This window comes from Syngnathoides biaculeatus, chromosome 22 (assembly GCF_019802595.1).
Source record: "Syngnathoides biaculeatus isolate LvHL_M chromosome 22, ASM1980259v1, whole genome shotgun sequence".
In the NCBI taxonomy this organism is placed as follows: domain Eukaryota; kingdom Metazoa; phylum Chordata; class Actinopteri; order Syngnathiformes; family Syngnathidae; genus Syngnathoides; species Syngnathoides biaculeatus.
The window spans coordinates 14531041-14554027 of NC_084661.1; the positions used below are offsets into that span (position 1 = coordinate 14531041).

Below are 22987 nucleotides of genomic sequence, written 5' to 3' on the forward strand. Positions count from 1 at the left end.
TGGCTAGCGTCACAGACTCTGACTGAATGAATTTCACACGGTCGGAAGATTAGGGGGGAAAAATGGAATTGATGAAAGAATTAAAGTGCAATCCGGATTATTAAACGCACACATTCGCTGCTTTCACAAAAAGCTACAGGTCCAGGCCCTCCTATTAAGGCCTCAAATACAATATTGAGGATTTAAACTGAGCACAGAGACATTTAAACGGCGCATTTATGAATATTTCTTCTCATAAAAAAAGGAGCAGGAGCACTCTGCTGGGACATAATCCAAAACGGGATCATCAGCTAAATCAATTATTCAACTTTCTTAATAGTTAAAGGGGTTTTGTGGATTTAAAGGAAGAAAATAAAATGAAATTAAAATTCACCGAGATGTTCACGTTGAGGTTAAAAATGACCCATTTTCTTTCTTTTTCAGATAATATTTGAAAGAGGAAGTATTAGTTGTTGTTAATTGCTGCAAGGTTTGCGTTCTTTAATGCGTTTATAGCTTCTCACAAGTATCGAATACTTTGACGAGAGGTGAATAACTTGAGTTCTTTCCTCAATCTAAATTAGGAACTAATCAATTAACGTAACGCTAAACTTCTATTACAACTTCACTCTTTACTTGTGGACTTATTCCCTCTCAAAAGGTCTCTGAAATCATATTTCCACCTTATGGGTTAAGGTTATCCTAATTTAAATAACCAAGCTACCAAATAAACTCCCCACTTTTTTAGTTCTCTTGCAGATAGTCAAATATTTAGACCAGGTTATGGAACAAAAAGTGTGAACATTTAATGACAAAATATAGGATGGAAAATGAAATCTGTGAACAAAGTCAACATAATAGGTACACAATGCACACATGAGCTAAGCTAACGTCAATTAAGGGCCCATACAAATATGAACATAGCCGTCAAAACAAAAGAAATTCAAACCCCAATGTCCCTGCGGGCAGGAGCGACGTACGTCGGGGGTTGTGTCCGATGGTCCGATCCGTTGCGAAGCTTTCATCCTCGTTGTCGTCTTCTTCCTCGTGGTCCAACACAGGCCTCGCTAGCTTGTGTTAGCTTGTCGCTAGCATCCTAGCAAAGTTCAATGCATCCACTTAGCCTCTGTATTAGCGGCTAACTCCACCACGTTATGGCGTGATTTGAGTATTCCGTTCAAATGACGGACTTTCACAATTGAACTGTCAACTTCCGTGTCGAACGCGTTGATAAATGTCCGCCTTTAACTTTTCTTTTCTTCAAACAACCACTCGTACTTTTTACACCACGTAAATGCTACCCGTCAGCAGTCTTCGCTGTTTCCTGTTACGTGCTAGCATTAAGATAACAGACGTTTAAATACAAAAACAAACAACGCCGATTAAAGGATCCGCCTCAGTGGATGTAATGACGAGCGGCGCTTCCGTGAACTTCATGTTCGTCTTGTTCGTTCGGGCAGATTGACCCTTAAAGTGATGCGCGGGTCTCGCAGTGAACCAGCAAAGTGGATGTTCCCTCAACTGCTTTTAAGCAATAGAAGCCTCCTCCGTAATGGCGCACCCGAACGGTTTCATACACCTCGCAGCGGAAAGTGATGGGCAAGCTCTTCACCGGCTGCTATCGCCAAATGCCATCATTTCACCTCCACATAAAATTGTTATCCGTTTACAGTCGGCCCTCAGCCGCCGCCGAAGCCAATTTCCTCTGCCGGCCTTCCTGCGGCACGACGACGAGTATTTTTTTTTTTTTAAGCCGAGCCGCACGACTCTTCGTTCCAGGGGGGCAAAGGCAGTCGCGTTTAATTTGTGTGTTAAAAGTTAATAACTTCATTGTCGCTTCCAAGATGACATGTTCCTTTATCATTGCTAATGTCAGCCTATGAAATATTATTGTGACAGAGGACATTAAAATTGTTTGTGTCATTTCTAATTGAGTTCAAAGTTAAGCGCGCGGCGCTGTCAAACGAATTAAGTCCTGTCACGCGAGCGCTCGCCTTCCGCCTGCTCGCCGCTTTGCGCGTTCACACTAATTCAACGGCGTGAAACGGATTCAGCTAAATAGTTGTTTTGCCTTTCCGACAGTATGTGCCCACCTTTTTTTTTGATGTCACGCTTTCGCCTCACATCACATTCTTTGGTCGTTGAAAAGTTGCCGCCAATGAGCGAATCGATAAAAATCAGTATAAAATTGCCGCTGCCATAAAAACAAACATCAATGATTTCAAAATGACCAGTGAAGGCAATTACTTTATTTTTATCAGGGTTTGACGACGAAATATGGATGGAATACAAGATCAAAGATCAGTATTTCCAAATTTATTTCCATTTGGTGTATAATTTAGCCCCCCCCCCCTTTTTTTTTTTTTTTACTTTAGAAAAACGATTGTGTTGTTGCCCATGAGTCAACGTTACATTTATTATTGAAATGATTGAAATAGCAAACGGCGGTGAATATCTACACTCGGTTTCGGATTTGGGTTTGAGGAGGTATAATCAACGTGAAAACCATCGGAGCCATCTTTTGCCCCCCCCCCCAAAAAAACAAAAAACAAGCAGTCGTGATGCTGAAAGAAAACGGAAACGCAATCAGCAAACAACACTCAATTTATGACCTGGACCGTTTATGAGATGTTTCCAAATACTGCATGTTTGTTAACACAAAAATTCTTGTAGTATCTCAACGTTATCATTGATGATATATGACAATTTGAAGTTTTGGTACTGATTTTTATAAGAATCATGGAAATTGGCACTGTAGATTTGGCTTCGCGGGCCAGGTAAAATCATGCGGCGGGCCGGATCTGGCCCCGGGGCCTTGAGTTTGACACCTGGGCTGTACATTATACGTTAGAAGGTAATTGCTGGAAAAATTAGCGAGAATTATGTGGGACTTAATTGTGGCGACATAACATGAAAGTGTTCCGGAGCCAGTGGCAGTGGCGTGACCCCCCCCCCAGTATATAAGAACTTGATCCGATTTGCAGTCCGGTAGCTAGCTCAGCCTTCACCCCGGAAAATGCATCTTCTCTCCGGATAGTCCGCCAGCAGGTTCGCCTTAGAGCGCCTCGTCGTTAGCCGGGAAAAGTATGTGGACTGGGGCTTTGGGTTGGCAGGCCCACTTTGGAGCGCCTCGTGACCTTGAAAAGCCCCGCAATGCTAAATTCCTGGCACAGCACAGGAGGTTGTAAGCAACTCTTTGTTTTGCACCTCAAACCTTCAGTTGTCTGCGGTCGTAATAAAGATTATGGCAGAAATATCATCCGTTCTTCCAGGTCGGAATTGATTGACACTTGACAGTTGGGAGGGGCGGCGTTTCAGTGAATCCAGCTTACACGCCCGCAACATTTAATAACAATGAGAGGAGCTTTTTAATCATTCAGATTTGACACGTTTCTCTGTGGTGTATGAAATTTATACCACCTCGCCCCCACTTTACAGGGACAAATGTGTCCGATTAAACACAATACAATCCCGTATTGGCATTTGTGTGCTCAACTTGACTTTCATCCCCTTCGCTCTCTTTCAGTACATCGACCAGAACCGAGGCTTTTGTCTCATCCACTGGCAGCCCTTGTAAAGGACGTCTGTCAATCCCCCCCCCCCCACACCCCCGATTCACTGACAAGCAGCTATTTCACAAGCCTCCTTGTCTTCACTTTGCACCAAAAAAAAGACCAACAGACTACTTTAAAATGACCCTTTCCCAGTGAACCTTGTTTTTTTTTTTTTTTTTTTTTAAAGTCCACCTGTCGAGCATGAAAAATGGCCATGCCAAATATAATCCAGTGCCACTCGAGGCTCGAGATGAGATCTAATCAGATGTAACGGCTGGCGACGCCAACGTCGCTGCGCGGGGCCCTGAAACGTGTCCTTCCTGGCACATTTCAAAGGCGGCCGAAAAGCTGTTATCTTCCGAACCAGCTTGCTAACGCCTCAATATGGGTAAAACTCGCACGTGCGTGAAACGCAATGACCTCAATCGGTTTTACCCCATTGATAGTTTTAAATGATTGAGAAATCGGATATGAATGATGGCAGAATCATCTGTAAAATGAAAGGCCGGGGTTCCACTTTGAAAGGGACACCCCCCCTCAACTGGAGTTTCCGGGTTTAAGCCTCTGCCGGTGAGCTTTGGCTCCGCTTGAGCAAGACGCCGTAATCCCACCGGTGTCATAACGGCGGCTGCTGCATTCGCTGAGCCATGTGTCAATGTTCCAAAATTGCACTTGGGATTCCGCAAGAGTATAAAGGGACACATTGGAAGTCATTTAAATGCAACAAAGTTCTTTAAAAAAAAAAAATAAAGGTTTTATTTTTGTTTATAGAATAGCACGAGTGTTTTGTGCATCATAGAAACACGGTAAAAACAAATGCATTGGGAAAAAAAAATTACTTTCTGCATCATGATTTCATGCTTGAGTGCCCATTGACGTTGTGCTATTTTTTTTTTTAGCATGTGCACCTTGGCCAACAAGGGACAGTATAATGAAAATAATATATATAATTTCATTTTTTTTGCCTGAAGTATCAGTGGCGGCTTTCGGCAGCCTTCACAAGTACCCGATACTTTGAAATAAGCCCGTTATCTGCGCAATACCGATACTCGGTATCAGTACTCGCCTTCCCTACTTTATTGTGTGATCAAACATTCCCGACGGGATATTATTTTATTCTTTTTTTTTAAAAAAAAAAAAAAAAGAAAAAGCAGCTCGATTGAAAGTATGTGTGTGTGTGTGTGGTGTGTGTGTGAATGTGAGATCTTCTGATCTGGCTTAATCTCCACGCAACAGATGCCCACGCCGGGCTCAAAATGGTCGCCGTACCCCTGCAAACGCTCTCAGAGTAATGATTGGAAATGATCGCAGATTGCCACGCAGGGTAGAACGCTTAATTCGGTGTAATTTTCAATCAATTTGGCAACGGCATTGAAAAGCTTTCCCGGCCACGCTTTCTATTTAAATGCCGTCGCGTCATTTTTTTTCCAGTGCGCCAGCTCCGTTTTCAAGGTTGTGCGACCGGTTGGCTTTCCATTCGCTCAGCATTCCGCAAACATTCCTTCATTTGAGCTGTTTTGGGAAAACCTTTTTGGATGCTCTGCAAGGGCGGAGGAGGGGTCAAATGTCGCCGGGAGGATATTCAACGGGGAGCGCTCGACCTTCAACGAGGGACGGCGCCCGGGCTGTCGAATTTACGGCGGGCGACTCCGAGAAGAATGGCTTCGCTCGCCCTCATCTGCATGATCCCGAATTAAGTATTCATGAGGACTTTTCAGCCCTCAAATGGCCGCACATCTCTTTCTCCTTTTGGCACACTTTAAATAAGAAATAAAGGCTTGCCTTGTATCACCCCCCGCCGCACACCCCTCCCAACTTGTTTTGGCACAATTAGTATGCTGTCGCAGCAAACGCGAGATATGACACAACATTAATAAAGAAAGGCAGGGGGAATATAATTGGATTTTGCATGTCCATTATACTAATACACTTGCATTTTGTTGGAAATAGCGCAGATAAGCGTGTCGCGCATACCAAACGGCGCGTCGGGACAACGTCGGTGTGACTGCACATTTCTCCAAAGACCGGAAGGTTTGCGTCGGGAAAAAATAGTTTATTCAGAGCTTAAAACGAAGTCGTACTCGTTGTGTCGAAGGCAATCGAGAAGCTTCTGAAGAGAGACTGAAAATGTCGTAATGACGCGTGTGTGGTTAACATGGTAATTCATACAGCACGTAACAAAAAAAAAAAAAGAAAAAAGAGACGGGCGTTATATTGGCAACGTGCTGCACAAAAAGATGATGTAATCTCTACTGCATGTAGAGCAATCGTAGGAAAAAGGCTACAAAAGTGTTATGATTTCTGAAAACAGAAATTGCGTTATGACAGTCAAATACTGAATAGCATTTTGGGGAAAACACAATCGCATATTTTGTCATTGAACAAAGAACAGAGTAAATTATCAGGCGGGATAAAGACGGTTTCTAGTGCCGTTTAAGCACATTTGAGACGTACACAAGTGGATAAAAAAAAAAAAGTTTGTCCGACCGGGACCGCTGCAGCATTCAAGTCGAGTCCTCCCACGCGTTGCCGACGTGACTCAGAGGCGATGTGACATAACACGCGGCATAATGTAAGCTAATCGACTTGTCCAACACGTGAACGCAAAGACGCCTGCTGATCTTTCAACTCCTGGACCTGTTCCTAATAGCTTGGCTCGAAGCGTTTTTTTTTTTTTTTTACCCCATGATCTATTTTCCATGCATCGCATACATGAATGATTTTCAATTTTCGAAGTTAATCATTCCCCATGGAATAATTTGCTCGTGTCATCATTCGTAGCTGTAAAGTGCAATAGGAACCAACCCTCACCTCGCCCCCACCCCAAAAAAAAAAAAATCAACAATCAATAATCCCAGCACAGATGAATTACAACGTCCTTCAAAATATGAATGGCCTCGATGAAGTCGAGTTTAGAATGCTCGCACCAGGATTACTGCAACCGTTTGTACAGTGTATGTCAAAAGGAACCCCGAGGTAAGATTAACGAGCAGTTTTATGTAATCCAGATTTAAGATGATGTTCTGGAAGCGCCGTGTTGTCCTTTTTCTTAACTACAACCAAATATATTTATAAGATTGTTAAAATTTCCGTTTGTTGGGTTCGATTTTTTTTTGGTTTAATTTGCCTTGTTGACACTGATGTTATCAAATGAAGACCTGTTTTTTTTTTTCCAAAGGTATGTCAGGTTTTCTTTTGTATATGAATTTAGTTTCGATGACCCCCCACCCCCCACCCACCCACACACACCCACATCATATCAAATATTTATGGGCATTTCTTCTGAAATGAAGCTTTAAAAGTCTGTATGAAAGTTATGTGGACAGCCAATTGCTCGGCTTACAGTTTTAGAGATGTGTATTTTAATGTGCACGTTTGTTTGTTCGCCTCAAAAACGCAATACGTTGCGTGAACATGAGTCTAACCATATGTAAAAAACATATTTTAGTCTAATAAAAGAACAATGACTATGCGTAAGATGGATCCCTATGATTAGAAAGTACACTTTTAAACAATTTTACAGTTTTTGTGAATTGAGTGTTGTAAAAAAGTCTAAAAGCAAATTGCACAATAAACCAAAGCAACATTTCCCATAGGAAATAATGTATATCCAATTAATCTGTTCCAAAGGCCCCAAAATATGAACCAAAAATATATTTTACAGAGAATAACTATTATTTAACACCCAAACAACAACAATATAAACCAATACTGAACTGGATAAATGAACATGAAACATCACTTTTACCTTTTATTGAAGTAATATTCACATTTAAGACAATGCAAGCCACGCCTCCTCAAAAAATATTGTCTCTAGTTAGGAAGGAAAATTCAGGATACGGAAGGAAAAAATAGGCGCTGGATTCTCAGCCCCCAAATTCCACCAAACAAAACCTCCTGTATCTTGGGTTGTGTGGTGCGATAGAGCTGCTCTCCCATTGGCTATCACCGTAGCGTCTTCCTGGCATCCCATTGGCTAGGAGGGACATCAATCTTTACCCATGATGCTTTTTGTTTCCCATGTACACTCGACTGTCACTGAATCACGCTAGCGTTTTCACACGCGGCCACAAGCTAGTGCACATGTGCAAAGTACAACTTTTCCGTGAATTTTTGTGTTTTTTGCAAGTTTAATAATCTTTCTTCACTATGGGCCCCAAGAAACTTTAGTGGAATTAAGTTGTTGGAGTTGTTTTCTGTCGGCTGTCAAACGTGTCCCGCCTCCGTCCCCCACGATGCCTTTTGCTTGTCACTCATCCTCTTCACATAGTCACCCAACGGCAAAAGTAAATGAACATCATTTTTATTATTCTTTACATTATATACTTTGAATGCTTATTTTTGGTGGTGGGGAAAAATGGGAGGCTTGGAATGGATTAGGCTATTTACATGTAAAAAGCGCTTCTACTTGTGAAAAATTCACCTTACGAAATGCTTTCTGAACGAATTAATTTCATAAACAGAGATACCGCTCAATGGAGTCATCAGAATCCATAGGACCCTCCTCCAAAAATGAGTTTCTGCATATTAAAGGGGCTTTCCGAAAATAAAACCAGATTGAAAGGGAATGGTAATCACAGGGAACAGCTGCTCACGCCGATACGCGGCACCAAAGAAAGAGAGCGTTTGAGCCGCGGAATATCTGCAGTACAGTAAGTACGGTAAGGCAGATGTTGTGCTGCATGATGCGGTGTGTACATTTTTGTGTCATTGGCGGTTCACACGATCAAGATGTGGCACATTTGGGAATTGTAGGAGGTGGCGATCTCCAGCGCGCTTTGCTGTAGTTACATAGATGCCATTTAGCCCTTACCCTGCATCTTGAATGTTCTTCTGTACAGAACTGGCATGATTGCACGGGTACTCCGGTTAAATCATTCGACACGTTAGTGGCGGTGAATCTGCCGCCGTTCGTTCCAACGTAAGTGCAATTAATGGCCTGGTGGTTTCTGGCTGTGTGCTCATGATTGATGGAAAGCAGATGTCGCCGAGAACAGCGGAAGGTGGCTTTTATGCACTCGGGCTCGCTGCGTGGGGCCCCTTTTCCCTGCTCCGTAATGAACATTTCTAATTTTGTATTGGGCTGCGTGCGGCCCGCGGGCCTGGAGTTTCTCGAAGCCTCGAGCTTATAGTTCATTAATTGGTATCAATTATTTAAAAACCCTCTCATTGATTAGACTTCTTTTTAATAGAGTCCCGTCACTGATAAATGTTTGAAGCCGTGTGGATATGGGCAATCGGGCAAAGAGTACACTGCAGGCCAATTTCTTCATACTCCGGCGTCAGCACTAGCGCTCTATCACTCCACGGATTGTACCAAAAAAAAAAAAAAAGACTTAAAGCGAGACTTCATCCCCTCCTCAGTCTTTGAAGAAACATCGTTATTAGACACTTTTCTCCGTGACACCGAGGAAGCGTCAAGAGATTCTCCTGGACGGAATTTAACTGGCAGATCAAAGTGCATACGACTGTTTATTATGATAAGACACAGCAGTTATTATATCCGATAACACATAAAACGTTGGTGTTTTCACACCCTTAAAACCTGCAGCGCTAAGAGCTCCCTTTGGAATAGGAGCTAATAAGATGCTATCAGTATTCTTCCTGGTTTCCGTAAAGAACGGTGGTTTATACACAAATAGCATTTCCTGTTTTATTTTTCTTTCAACCGAGTCTTATTATGCCGCAATTTTGCCGAGCGACTTCTCCCCCCTCGGAGCTCGCGCACACACGCAATCATCTATAATTTAGTGTCAGAGTGTGATGAAAGGAATACGTATGGACAGCCGGAGTAGGTCCGCGCGTCCCTTCGAGGCGCGCCGCAATCAAAGTGTTCCCGGTCAAAGGGTTGAAGTGAGGTAACCAAAAGATGGTGCGGCGAGAGGGCAGCTCGACGATCCCCGCGGGTTCAGATCTCATGGCCGCAGACTACTGGATATAGATTTTGGGGCCTTTTTTGTTTCTATTAAAGTAGCATACAGTGAAAAATAGTTTGTGTGAGATGCTGCACAAAAAGCTTCATACTGCAGCTTCATCGTGTCTACCACATTTATTTTATTCTTCAGAAATCATGTGCGGCACGTTTGACAATCGCACCATGTTTTTGTGGTTCATAAAAAAAAAAATGTGGTAAAATATATTGCATGTTGAACCACAAAAACTGATGCAGGGTTGCAGAACATCGGTAGATATGCGGAGCGCCGTCGATTCGTTCACTTAATGCCTTTGTCACCGGACCTATAAGCATAGACTTTGCACGTTCAGTCTTTGATGTAAACGAGCTGGTAGCTGGATGCAGAAAACCGCAGGCCAGCAATCCTGGTACTTTGCTCTCAATTATCAGTCTCATGTAGAACGAGATCATTAAACCAGTAAAAGAAGCGATTTCCCCGCCAGGAGGACTAACGAACTGTTCCCGCTGTAAACGTTTGATCTTACTCACCGCAAGACGCCCGGAGGGTCACTTCTAGTCCGAGGGGGCCCGTTTGGAACGCCCCACTTCACGCTGGGAGAGAAGAGTCGATAGAATGTAATAATGTAATCCAGAAGCTGTCATGTCCACGATTTGTCTGTCGTCAGGCCCAAATGAATGTTGATGATCGTTCGTGGTTGGCGACGGCTTGGTTTGTCACCGAAGCTGGCAGCGTCCGGCTTATCTGAGGACCCCCCGCCCCCTCCGAGGGTCATTGACTGCTTGTAATAAAAGAGCATATTGTGTTCATGAAACATTTGGAAGAAAACGCGGTGTGAATCATCACAAACTCTCAGTGAATGACAAAAAAAAATGTGATAGTGAAACAATATTTTAACATATGAGTCTTTGTTGCCGTCGTGACTGGCTTTTCAGTAAAAGGCTTTTCCATTTCGTTCTTTACATTGGACACCGTGAAATTGGACTGAGAAGGGGTCACACGTAGATTAGACCTGAACGGACAAATCGGTAACCAAGTCAGCCTGTCCTGTCGTCGTATCCGTTTTACCGAAATGACTTTCATATCATCTTAAAAGCTGTTTTAGCGGGTCCCGTTCACGGAACAAAGAAGGACAGAGAAGAATATTATTTGTTCGTGAAAGTGCGCCGAGGGAACGCGGCGTGCTCGGCTTCCTGAACCGCGGCACGACTTTCCCCGCAAGTGATGATGGCCTTGCGCTTTTTTTTTTCCGGCGGCTAATGATGAAGTGGGCGTAGGATTTGCCCGGGGCGGGTGTTGATGGACGCACCTTGTGATCTATGACGCCATCAAAAATTCAAAAATGCTTTGACATTGTGGCATTTGCCGTCCAAAAAAAATCTAAGAATGGGCGACTAACACCCGAGAGAAGATTTTTATTAAATACGATATATCCCAAGATTGTTCTGAATCGTATCACCGTAACGTGCCTCTGAAACGCTTCAATTTCGCCCCAAAAAGTTCACACTTTTTCTTTATGGAATAATTATCGCTGTCCATCATAATCAGCTGAAATCATAAAATATGTGCGCTTGAGGACAAGGTAGGCCTTTTTAAAAAATTGTTTATATCTAATGACAACACAGTGGCCCTTCAAAAACAAAACGCTTGTGGCGATGTCACCCAAAAAAAAAAAAATCTGAGGGTTTCTTAAAGGGCCAGTAACCACCATAACGAAACGTGTTAAATGTTCATCATGATTATGAAAATATTTCGGTTAATAGATTTTAAGGGACTTACTGTATCACTGATCTGTGTGCAAATGTTTGACCACTTTTAATATTCTGATCACTCTCACATTCCCTCCATGGGTACCAAATGTTCTTGTCTTCTGATAATTCATCATGTGGATATGTAGATGATAACATATTGCTGCATTCTCTTTATGGCACCAACATTTTTATCGCTAACCTAGTATCGTATCTAGTATCTGCGGTGTTGTTTCCACTTGTGGGGTATTGCGGTTTACCCTTAACGTTCACCACACGCTCTCCGAAAAATGACCTTGAAAGAAGGAGGAATGGGCCGCCGTGCCGCGTGTTTGCCGCCGCGCAAAGCTCCGGCATACCCGCCGCACACTTGCAGAGGAGACCGGCAGGCCGCTGGGACGCGGTGGGCGGAAGGATCTGATGGGCTCGGCGGTGCCGCGGGGGAGGACAGCAGCCAAGTCGGAGCAACCCACGTTCGACTTTGGAAGCAGAGTAAAGGAACGGTTGCGAAGTACGGCAGACGTTTTGGTTTGGATTTCAATCGGGATCGATTCCTACACTCAAAGAGATAAATTGAACGAGACAAGCTATGATTTTGGGAGTTGATTTATTTCGTGTGACTTGTTTTTTTTTTTTTTTTGGGTGGTGGTGGTGGTGATGATTTTGGGGGGGGGGGGGGTGTTTACAGTTAAGTTGATGTGTTTGTCAGCATGCAAATATCACAGAGTTTATTTTGTCATGTGGCTCGTCAGTGGCGGGCAAGGCGGCCAAGTTCTGACAGAAGCTGCAGGGCCAAACAATGTTCCCGTTCAAACGGAGAAAGTACTGTTCCAACTTTCGGCGTCTTCTTACAGATGGGAGGGAATACTTTCAGCACTTAATCAGTTGGTAGTTTTTCAAATACCGGAATGGCAGCGAGAGGATGACGCCAAGGTCACAGCAAATGTGTTTTTATTTCAGTTTACGCTCGGCACAGTAATTGCAAGACCAAACGATTATCTTGAGGTCATGACTGGGGGGCTGTTTTGCTTCTTTCAAACTATTCTTAATACTTCTTGTAAACATGCTTCCATGTATCTGCAATCCCAAATTTTTCCATCCTCCAATCAGTCAATCAAGACTATTTTTTGTGTCCCCTACATTAACAAAAAATTGAGTCGAAAGTGCAGCTAGCTTTCACATGTAGGGGGGTAAATGTTAAAAAAATATCAAAACAATACAGAATTAATGGTACCGATACTTTACCTGATCAGTGTGTCTTTGCAGGTACCGTATTTTCCGGACTATAAGGTGCACCGCATTATAAGGCGCACCTTCAATGAATGGCCTATTTTAAAAAAGTTTTTCCCATATATAAGGCGCAGAGAATAGATACTACAGTAGAGACTGGGGTTACGTTATGCATCCATTAGATGGAGCTGCGCGAAAGGCTCCATATCGATCCATGTATAAGGCGCACCAGATTATAAGGCGCACTGTCAGTTTTTGAGAAAATTCAAGGCTTTTAGGTGCGCCTTATAGTGCGGAAAATACAGGGACGTATTTTTGGTGTACCCTACATTGACAAAATAATGAGTAGAAAGTGTGGATAGCTTTCATATGTGGGGGGGGGGGTTAAAAAAAATCAAAACAATACAGAATTAATGGTCCAGATACTTTACCTGATGAGTGTGTTTGTGCAGGTAATTAGAAATGTGTACCTGTATTCTGGGTCCTGACATTTAACACCTTGTTTTGGGCACACGTACGAAATGCCACGGCACTAGGAGTACGCAGCCCCCGTATCGCTCATCGTTATTGTCGTTATCATAATCGCGCAAGCGGGAGCGACTGCGGCTTACGGGAAACACATGGCGCTTTTTCACGACGTCATTGCGCGAAATGACAAGCTGCCGAGCGCCGGGGTCCTGGAAGTCAGCGCGGCGGCGGCGGGGAAGGGAGGAACGGATCATCGGAGCTCGGCAGGAGGGCCCGGAGTGAAGCGTGCTGTGGTTTGATGCTTGCGGTTGGGAAACGTCGTTGCATTTTATTGAATTGTTGTTTCTATAGGCGGGTCCCCTGGCGCTTTTATTGACATTTTAGACAAGGTGCGTATTACACGCATGGGGGTGTGCTGCACATGTGAGTCATTGAACATACTACCATATAGTATTGTCAAGGAGCAGGGGGAGCCCTACGTACATATTTTACTGTTTTAATTCTCATAGTGAAAGCAGAACGAACTTGTCCCAATTTTACTCACAAATGTAACAAGTGTGAATTTTGTTGGATATATGGTAACAGGTGGATACATTGCTTAATTTGTAGATGAGAAAAAAAATGATTTATTTGTAGTCAATAAATGATTTTCTGACAAATGAAATGAAATTCCCCACAGCAGACTCGATGACCTCTGAAGGCACCCCAATACATCGCGGCACAGCGCTCGGGAATCATTGTAGCTATGATATGCTGTGATCTTTTGTGAAGTTTTATCTTCCATTGTTCATTTTTTATAAGGCATGACAGCTTCTGGAATTTCATGATCTAGATGCTATTATACTTTAACAACAGGGCATATTAAATAACAGCAATTGTCAACGTGAAGCAAAATTCAGACGACTATTCTTTGTGTAATTTCATGTATGAAAAATGTCACTTGAAAAAAAAAATTACTGTCAATATCCTGCTTTTATTTTTTTTTTCCCACCCTTACACTTTCCTCAGATTGCAACACTGGTCCACATGTGAGAAGTGTAACCATAGCAACACACTGCCGGAAGGCTCGAGGTGCAGAATACAGAGGTGCCGTCCGTGATCTGCTTATTATATACCGGCAGTTAATGAAAATGAGATTTGGCTTTCGCGCCGTCGATGATAATCCAAATTAAACTCGGAAACAGGTGCTAGAACCTCTCTTTAACCTGCTCAACTAACAGACGGACGGACAAACAGGGCCGCGAGCGAGATGGAGAAATAGCGAGAATGATAAAAATGAGCATTTGTTAGCTAGCACAATGTTAGGCAATCTATTAAACTGCATTTATTAAATCAATTGAACAACTGCAATGTGAGTCAAACATACGTCTGCTTAGCAAACGGGATTTTTTTTTTTGGTTTTAATTCTTTAACTGGCGAATGAATGATAAGAATTCAGATCTCGCGAGCAAACTGCTAAACTTACAAATTGAAGTATTTAATAGTGGAGGATGATGTGGGTCATACCATTTGATTGGCAAGTCTAGGGGTGTTTTTCCATAGTTGGAAAATTATTGCATGTTTAACAGAGTAAAAATAGGACAACTAAATTATTGATGGATGTCAAAGTTAGTCCGGTGAGAGCGGCACAGTGCCTCAGCTGGAAAGTGTCGGCGTCACAGTTCTGAGGTCCCGGGTTCAATCCTGGATCCGCCTGTGTGGAGTTTGCATGTTCTCCACATGCCTGCGTGGGTTTCCTCCCGGCACTCCGGTTTCCTCCCACATCCCCAAAAACATACAATATTAATTGGCCACTCTAAATTGCCCCGAGGTGTGATTGTGAGTGCGGCTGTTTGTCTCGATGTGCCCTGCGATTGGCTGGCGACCAGTTCAGGGTGTACCCCGCCTCCTGCACGTTGACAGATGGGATAGGCTCCAGCACTCCCTGCGGCCCCTGTGAGGATAAGCAGCAAAATAAATAATAGAAAATAAAAGAAAATGACAAATGGTCCAAACGGCCTAGAAGTCCCATCTTGCACATCACAAACACTCCATACCAGTAGGTGGCAGTAACGTCCCTAGATGCTATTTGCCCAGCATAATTAAAATCATGAGAAGAAGGGTGGAGGTCAACCTATGGAAGTGTGGCATGTGCCCAAGCAGGAAATGCTTGATTTTTGTGCTCCATATACTTTCAATTCCTGATTTTTTAAAATGTTTAAATGTTTCACTGAAAATGGTGCTGCAAAAATGAAATTGAAGTGCCAGCGAACGATGGACTCAGTCAGACTCTCCCCCTGCCCGCCATCCTAACAGTGAGTGCTTGCTGACTCTTATCATTCAGGTTCTGAAAGTCTTGGTTGATCCCCTTTTGATGCGATGGGGCCAGAACGTCCCTTGACTGGCGCGATTGCTGCCAGTCTGCACCAAAAAACAGGCCAGGAAGCAGGCAGCAAACTTCCTGTAATCACACTTGAGAGTTTCTGAGCACTCTTTGAATGTAAACACCACTGAGGCGTTCTCATAAATTGTGTAGATAGCCCCAGGTTGGTAAATTAGAGAGCAGCCATTACCTGCTTTGTTGCGTGGCCGAGACAGAGCCCGGAGCCTTGGCCGTAAACAGCATTAGCACAATGCTGCGGCCCACGGCAACTGTATCCGTCCCGACTTTCTCTGTATCCTCGGCAATCTTTTTTTTTGTTGTTGTTGTTGTTTTTTCTCCTCCATCTGAGGTATTTCTTGTTTACTTGCTTCCTCTCCAGTCACCTCAATTCATCAAAAAGGAAATACCCTCTGCAACATGATCCTGTTCCGTTCCCTCCGCATGAATCCGAGTTGTTGTCGTACCAGGTCTCGAGCAATCTTTTTCACTGTTTTCAGAAGTTATTCTCCACTGTCAAGGCCCGAAACGTATTGATTTTTGGAAGGTTACCCGGCAGAAGTATTTGCAGGTCGCTCAGGTTTTGGCCACAGCGCGTCTTTTCATTATTCAACAATGTTTTCAACTGTTGAGGTAGTGCTGTTGTTCTGCGGTCAAAGCAAGAATCCTGAACTATCATCGTTTTCCTCTAAACAAACAAATTGATTTTTGACAGATATCCAGAACAAAATAGTAGCAGCAATTTCTTTTAACTGAAATATGCTACCCATACGCTACTTGTCGTACTTCGTAGAGTCTTTAAGATCTTTAGAAATCTCACCAACAGCTTTTGTACTTCAACAGCCTCAGAAAATAACACCTAAAAACATGAGTTTTGTCCTACATGAGACCAAGGATATTTTTTGTTTTGAGGGATATCCAGGAGGAGTTTGGCGCTAGGTGGCTAAATTGTAGGTTTGCTTGCTAAAATATTCTAGCGGTCCAGAAAATCATTGAGGAATATTGTTCTAACATCAGCGAGGACTTTATTGGTTTTGAAGCAAAGCGGGAAGGTCTTCAACCTGTTTCGGGATCTATTTCCTCCGCATCGGCAAGAAACATTATTGCTCAGCAATGCTTGACCCAGGTTCAGTTACTGCAGTTGTTTTTCATTTTTGTCTTCAAATCACGTGATTGTTCTTTTGTAGCACAGCGAGAAAAAAATTGGGGGCAGGGAGTTCATTAATTTAATAGATCACCCGGCAGCACTCGCGTGTGTAACACGATATATATATATATTTTTTTTGTTTCCTTCCACGCCGAAGCTTGCCAAAATAGGGGTCGATGTAAATGTCGCATCGTTATCCATCACCGAAGATAACATCGCGGCGCCGGATGCCTCGGCTTATTCGAATGCGGAGCGCGTCGACCCTTTCCATTACGCGATCTCTTTACCAGTCTCGTCAGCTTCACCGCAGCGTGAAACCGCTCGGCACGCGGAGCACGGGAGACCGCAAGCGGGCGATTTGGAAACAATATAACTTTTATAATAGACCTTTGACAGGTTTTAACCCGAGAATCCGTCCGGGTTTCAGTCCGTGCGGCACCGCGGTGTCTCAGAGCGAATGCTCGGCTGTTTTGGAGGGTCCTCCTCTGACTGATTAGATGCCGGCGCTTTAATTACGCCACTGTTTGATTTAAAGAGAGGCTATTACCTTATTCACGAAAGGTCAGCGACCAAGCAGGGCTAATTGAGGATTAGATGCTCCATCACAGGTAGTACTGGAGCACGTCGAATATTGTTGTCAACTCGTGGGAGCATTGAGTGGATTGTATTTGGGAGATTTTTGGCGGCGGTGAGAGAGGAATAAATCAGTCTCTGTGACAGACTTTCAGATTTACGACAATGACCCTCAGATCAAGGTCAGAATCCGTGCGAGAGTGATTGGCAGGTGTTTTTTGGCACTTTGGCTGCCAAAAACCGTACAGCGTTGACAATCCCCTTAAGCCAGGATTGTTCCAATTAATAAAATAGCTTTAAAGTCTTTTATTCTGGAAATTGGTGTCCTGATAAAAACCCTTTTCGGGTCCGCGGATGGTTTGGTAAACCGCGCCTCGAGACATGTTCTTCCGTCAAAAATTAAAAGTGGCATATTTTGGGGGGTGGGGGGGGTGTTGAATATCAGGAGTGCCTGACCACCTATCAAGTGTGAAATTAATACCAAAGTAAATCTTTGTGAGCTGCTTATTTCCCCAAGAGGTTAATTGGCTAACAGCAACTTGTTGAGAACATGGCACAATAAAATGTTTGTTTTTATTGGTTATTTGGAAGCATACTTTGAGAAATACATACAGGACGACATGGAGAAACGATTCGTGTTAAAACGTCAAAGTCATCAGGTGGGGAGAGAGAGGGATTTTCCAGACGGCAACAATATCAATATTCAACGATACGAGATCACAACAGATGTGAAATTATTGCGGCAAAGGCACGAAAAAGGCCCTTTGCCTAGAAAAATGTGTCGAGTTGACAATTAATTAAATGGCTTACAACATTTTGCTCAGTCAACAATGGGAGAGCCAATAAAAACTAATGAGTGACCTGATTTGGCTCTTTGAGACAAATCCAACCCTGATCCGTACCCTCGAGGAACAGTCGGCTGTCAAACGCTGGCACGGTTTTTGACTTATTTTGGGTACCAGTCACAAGATTTCGTAGCACAAACGACCGTTTGTAGAACGAAATGTATTCGAAAGAATGTATACAGTATTTGATGTTGCATAACTCTGTTTCAGAATGATTTTGTAGCTACAACAGTTAGTTGGATTATCTCTATCAGGACAGATCATTTGTCTACAGCGCTGCATTATGAGCTTCAGAGTTTGTTTGACTGACTTCAAGTGCCTCTTTGCGTTCCGAGACTTCCTCTTGAAGTATTCCGTATCCGATCACTTCCAAAAGACGTTTTGGGGAAAACAATTTGTCAAAGCCCAATAAGGACGGAAAGACTTGGCAGCAATCACGCCGTAGCTCATTCTCCGCTTCCGTTCTCCGCTATGTAAACGGAAATATCTCCCTGATTGATTTTTTTTTTTCAAGGAAGGTGGTCTCCGGTGAAATGCAAATACTCGTTTAGTCATGCAGCACGGCTCGAAAATGTCTTTGGAAATCACTCGTCCGCAGCTTAAGTGCCAGGTTCCCCCTTCAGTGTTTGGCTTTTCTGGGGCCAGTCAAGTAATTAGATCAGATTTTTAGCGCCATTTCTCGGAAACTGTCGGCCGGGCTTCTGTTGTTGGACGCGATGCAATTTGACACAATTGTGTTTTTGCTCAAACGCGCCTTCATTTTGTTATCCCTTGACATTTTACGGCGCGGGAAAATTTTCATATAAAACGCACAACTCAAAATGTCAAGCTCGCGGTCGCCGTTCGAGGCGTTGAAATGCGGAGGTCATTCCGAGCGGAGATGAAGAATTGCGCGTGTGAAGGAGTTTGCCACCTGCCTCACGCTGGTAATAAACATTTTGATGATGGCTTGTCCAGCAACAGATGGGATAGGCTTCCAAAATAATATACATAAAAAAATGTGAGATGATAATAATCCTTTATTAAACCTACTGAGTGAGGAATTTACATCACATCAGCGAAGAAAAAGTGCAAAAGCAAAAGTGAACATAAAACACCGAGTCAGAGTCTAATAAGAAAAAGGTGTCACATTGAATGTTACGTATCCAATGTAAGAATTATTGCGTGATTTGTATTAAACCGCTACCATCGAATAGCTTGTAGTTTTGACACCTTTTGTTCTCATTTTTACTCTTGACAGCAAAAGCAGTCGCGAGCAACTTAGCTCAAGTTTTCATTTTATTTTATTTTATTTTATTTTTTTAATCTTTTCCCAAGTAACGTCATCTCCATTAACGCTCGCCGCATTCACGAGTCAGGTTTTAAGAGGAAAAGGTTGGCTGATGTCACACCGGGTTGCGCATCACTAGTGCCAAAGCCAAACGTTAAGGGGATGATGAGGATGCCGCTGGATGATGCTCGAAATGAGAGATAAGTGAGCGTTCACTCACACATGGCCAATGAGTCATTTGCTTTTTGTTTTTAACGCAACTTTTTTTCCGTCTATGTGACCCAAAAGGGGAAAATCTCCCTTCAGAAGCGGTACGGGAACAAGGAAACCACCAAGTAAATTTTCATTAAACACTTGAACACTTCTGACATCCGTTTTTAAAAAAAAAAAAAAAAAAACGAATTGGCTTATTCAATTATGAAGAACATGCAAGCCGCTTTATCTCTGCTGAAATGTAACAGCGCGACACCGCTTTTATCCCGGCGACTTGACTACTGAGCAGGCTCACCGAGGCAGCGGGAGGTTAAATGGATCACTTAACGTACTTGATAGCAAGACATGCTAAAGTGCACGTTGTCTAATTCAAGCGCCGCCGACTCAAAGCTTCTGAGAAATGAACATCGTCATTGTCAGGGAGCGATTAGGTAAATTCAGATTGGTCGCTTGGTCACATTTCAGCCTTTCAAGGGATTTTTAGGAGCAACGGAAGGAAAGATCTAACACCCGATGATATGAGCGTTCTGGCCCTGGTCCGATGTAGACCTTTGACTTTTCACCGCACCAGCTGATGCGGAAGTGGGAAAAAGGGCGGCTGACAAATTCGCCCTCCTTCGCTTAACCTGGATGCTAATCAGGTGACCAAAAGGGATGCACGCAGATCCTGCCAAAAGATAACTGCGTTGTTTCCCCCACTGCGTCGCTCTCGGCGTCGTCGTCGTACTGTATCTCGACTTATTCTTCTCGGTCGAAAACGCGTGCTGATTAAAAATCGGAATGTGCTCGGCGGATTCTGAAATAACAGCAGCCTATGTGGGGCAGACGTCATAAATATTACAGGCAATATGAAAGCTGTATCAAGAATCCTGCCTTGACAAAGAAAAATCACGCTGCCGGAGGTGTTAAAATTGAACAATGGGCTATTTTATTTTGACTAACTTGATGACATGAGAGGCTCGCAGCTCTCGGGTTGTTATACACCTCCAGTAAGCGGTATAATTAACTCGGAAGAACTGCCCAAGTATATCTTCTCTTCTTCTTCTTTTCCTTTCGTCTTGTCCCGATTAAGGCTCGCCACCGCGTGTCATCTTCGCCTCTGGACATGTCCAAACCATCGACGTCTGCTCTCTCAAACCTTGTCCCCAAAACATCTGACGTTGGCTCTCTCTCTAATGAGCTCATTTCTAATCCTATCCAAGCTGTTCACACCGAGCGAGAACCTCAGAATCTTCATTTCTCCCACCTCCAGTTCTGCTTCCTGTCGTCTCTTCAGCGCCACTGTCTGTAATCCGTACATCATGGCCGTCCTCACCACAGTTTCATAAACTTTGCGGAGACTCTTCTGTCACATAGTACACCAGTCACCTTCCGCCAGGTATATCAACAAAGATTACCCAGTCACCCCAACATCCTACCACAGGGTTGGTGTGATAATCACATTTGTTTTAGCACATTTATAAACTAAAGACGAAGACTATCATAAAGGGTCTTCCTAAAAAGTTTGGACGACCCTAGAAAAACGACGCGAGTTCTTGCGTCGTGAGCGTGATCAGATTTGTCGAAGTTGTGGAGGAGGTGGAGGAGGAGGAGGAGGAGGAGGTGTGACTCAAACAATACGAGTTAGTTGTAATCCGGCGATTATCCACGAGCGCACGTCACTCCACGGAGCATCTGCCCGCACTCCAAGGCCACGCGAGGGCTAACAATAAGAGTAGCGGCTTGCGAAAATAATGTTGCATTAAATCCACGGTTCAACATGCCAACTGTGAGCTTTCGCTGCTGCACAGCTGGGATTACAACATCTGTTGTTGCGGGGGGGCAAAAAAAAAAAAAAATCACTCTGCTTTTCCCTTGCCAATCGCATTCTTCTTGTTGTCAAGAGCCGGGCAACACACTTTGGCCAGACCGATGCATTTGTGTGCAGCCGCCGCGGCTCACTGAGGCGCATTAATCCCCACAATACTCCCCCCGCTTTTACTCATTATTCCCTCTGAGGCCTCGCCAAAAAGGACAGAGCTCACCTTCCTTTTCCAGCGTTAGCCTTGTTACCTCAGCCAAGTGCGGCGGCTGTTCTATTGATTGCTCCTTTGTTCGTTTGCGAGATGACCCCAGAGCTGCACAACCAATTTGGTTTCAACTTTGCGCCAAGCGCGGATCTCATTATGTTGGTGCAAAACTGAATGAAACTGCGGATGGAGGAATTCTATGCTAAGGAATGCAAATTGCGGTTCCAGCGGTATGTTGGTAGCCTCGTTCTCCGTGAGTCCAGTCCTACCGAAATCATTCCACTTTTGTCGAAAAAGGAATTTGTTTGGGATTTAATTGAACTGTTATTAATTCTGGAACTGCAGAATCAGAAGAAACAATCCAGTGGTCTCAGATCATCCTCAGTAAAACATGAAGTAAACAAATCTTACAATCCTGTCCATCTCACATTGACACCTTTCTCCAGGACGTAGCGTGTTAGCTAACAAATGGAACAATAAAAAGAGAGTCCTTCCACAATCTTTCAACTTTTGTTAAATTCATCTTCTCTCTTTACGGTTCTCAAGTTAACTGTTTCCTTCCCTTAATCAGAAATCGTTATTTTACGTCATCCTCCTCAAACCAGGAAGTATCTTGCTCATCAGGAAAAAAAAAGGGATGAAAAAGTTACTCATTGCAATGAGTAACTAACTCATTACAATGAGAAAAACAAGTACGTTTTTTTTTTTTTCCCAATACGATTTTTCTTCCAATGCGTACTAATATGATGCGACATGATTTTTTATTTTTATTTTTTTTAGATGCACCGTTCGATGTTCCTCCACCCCCACCCCCCCCCAAGTTAAAAATATTTTGTTCCGTTCACCATGTTGTTTCACTAAGTTAAGCTTGTTGACTGTTGTTGCATTTTATTGCAAATGTGTTGCAACAGATGTTAGCTGGCTGTTAGATTCCGTGAATAGCTTAAAGGGAAATTCCGGTGGTTTGGATTAACAATGTATCCAATAAATCATGTCACATGTACTCTACCTTGACAATGTGATGTTAATCCTCTCTCATGTATGTTTTTTTTTTTTTTTTTTTTTTTTGAGAAGATTTTTTATCGGAATTAAGAATTTTCATGGGCGCCGCCATTTTGGCGAGTCACATGACCTCGCCGGAGCTCACTCATCAGACTCCGCATCGTTCCAGTCCAAAGAACCATCTGACTATTCAACATTATTTACAGCTACAGGTTCAAATCTACATGGACGTATTCCTGTGTCTTCCCAATCAACCGATACTGCTATTTCTTCATCTGATGAGGATAAATCAGAGAAATCGGCGTTGGCCGCAATTGTTTCACAACGTAAACTTGCTGTGCCTATTACGTCACATCCGCGCACGTAGGTCATGTGACTCGCCAACATGGCGGCACCCATGAAAATTCGTAGTTGGCGATAAAAAAATCTTCTCAAAACACCATTAAACGGGAGAGGATCACCATCGCATTGTCAAGGTACAAAACCACCAGAATCTCCCTTTCAAAACAAATACCGTTTACTTCCATCTGCTGCCTTGTTGTTGTCAGAGCGCGGGATGCGGATTGCAGAAAGGGTCTTCTTGGCCCAATACAGCGCTTTAGAAAAAGAAAAAGTTGAAAATCATCCTTGGAGGAGGCGGCTGCTATTCTACTTCCTCCATTCAGCGACTGCAGATGA

General features: G+C 43.4%; 1 protein-coding gene across 6 annotated transcripts in view; it reads left to right on the forward strand.

Moving 5' to 3' along the window:
• Positions 1-22987, forward strand: part of nrg3b (neuregulin 3b) — a 243155-nt gene that overhangs the window by 95410 nt on the left and 124758 nt on the right. Inside the window, exon 1 of one of the 6 annotated variants that reach the window (XM_061810875.1) lies at positions 15004-15185. The exons of the other annotated variants lie outside the window; for them this stretch is intronic. The gene's annotated coding sequence lies outside the window, so the exon portion shown is untranslated. Of the gene's footprint in view, positions 1-15003; positions 15186-22987 lie in introns of those variants that run through there. 6 annotated transcript variants of the gene reach the window in all.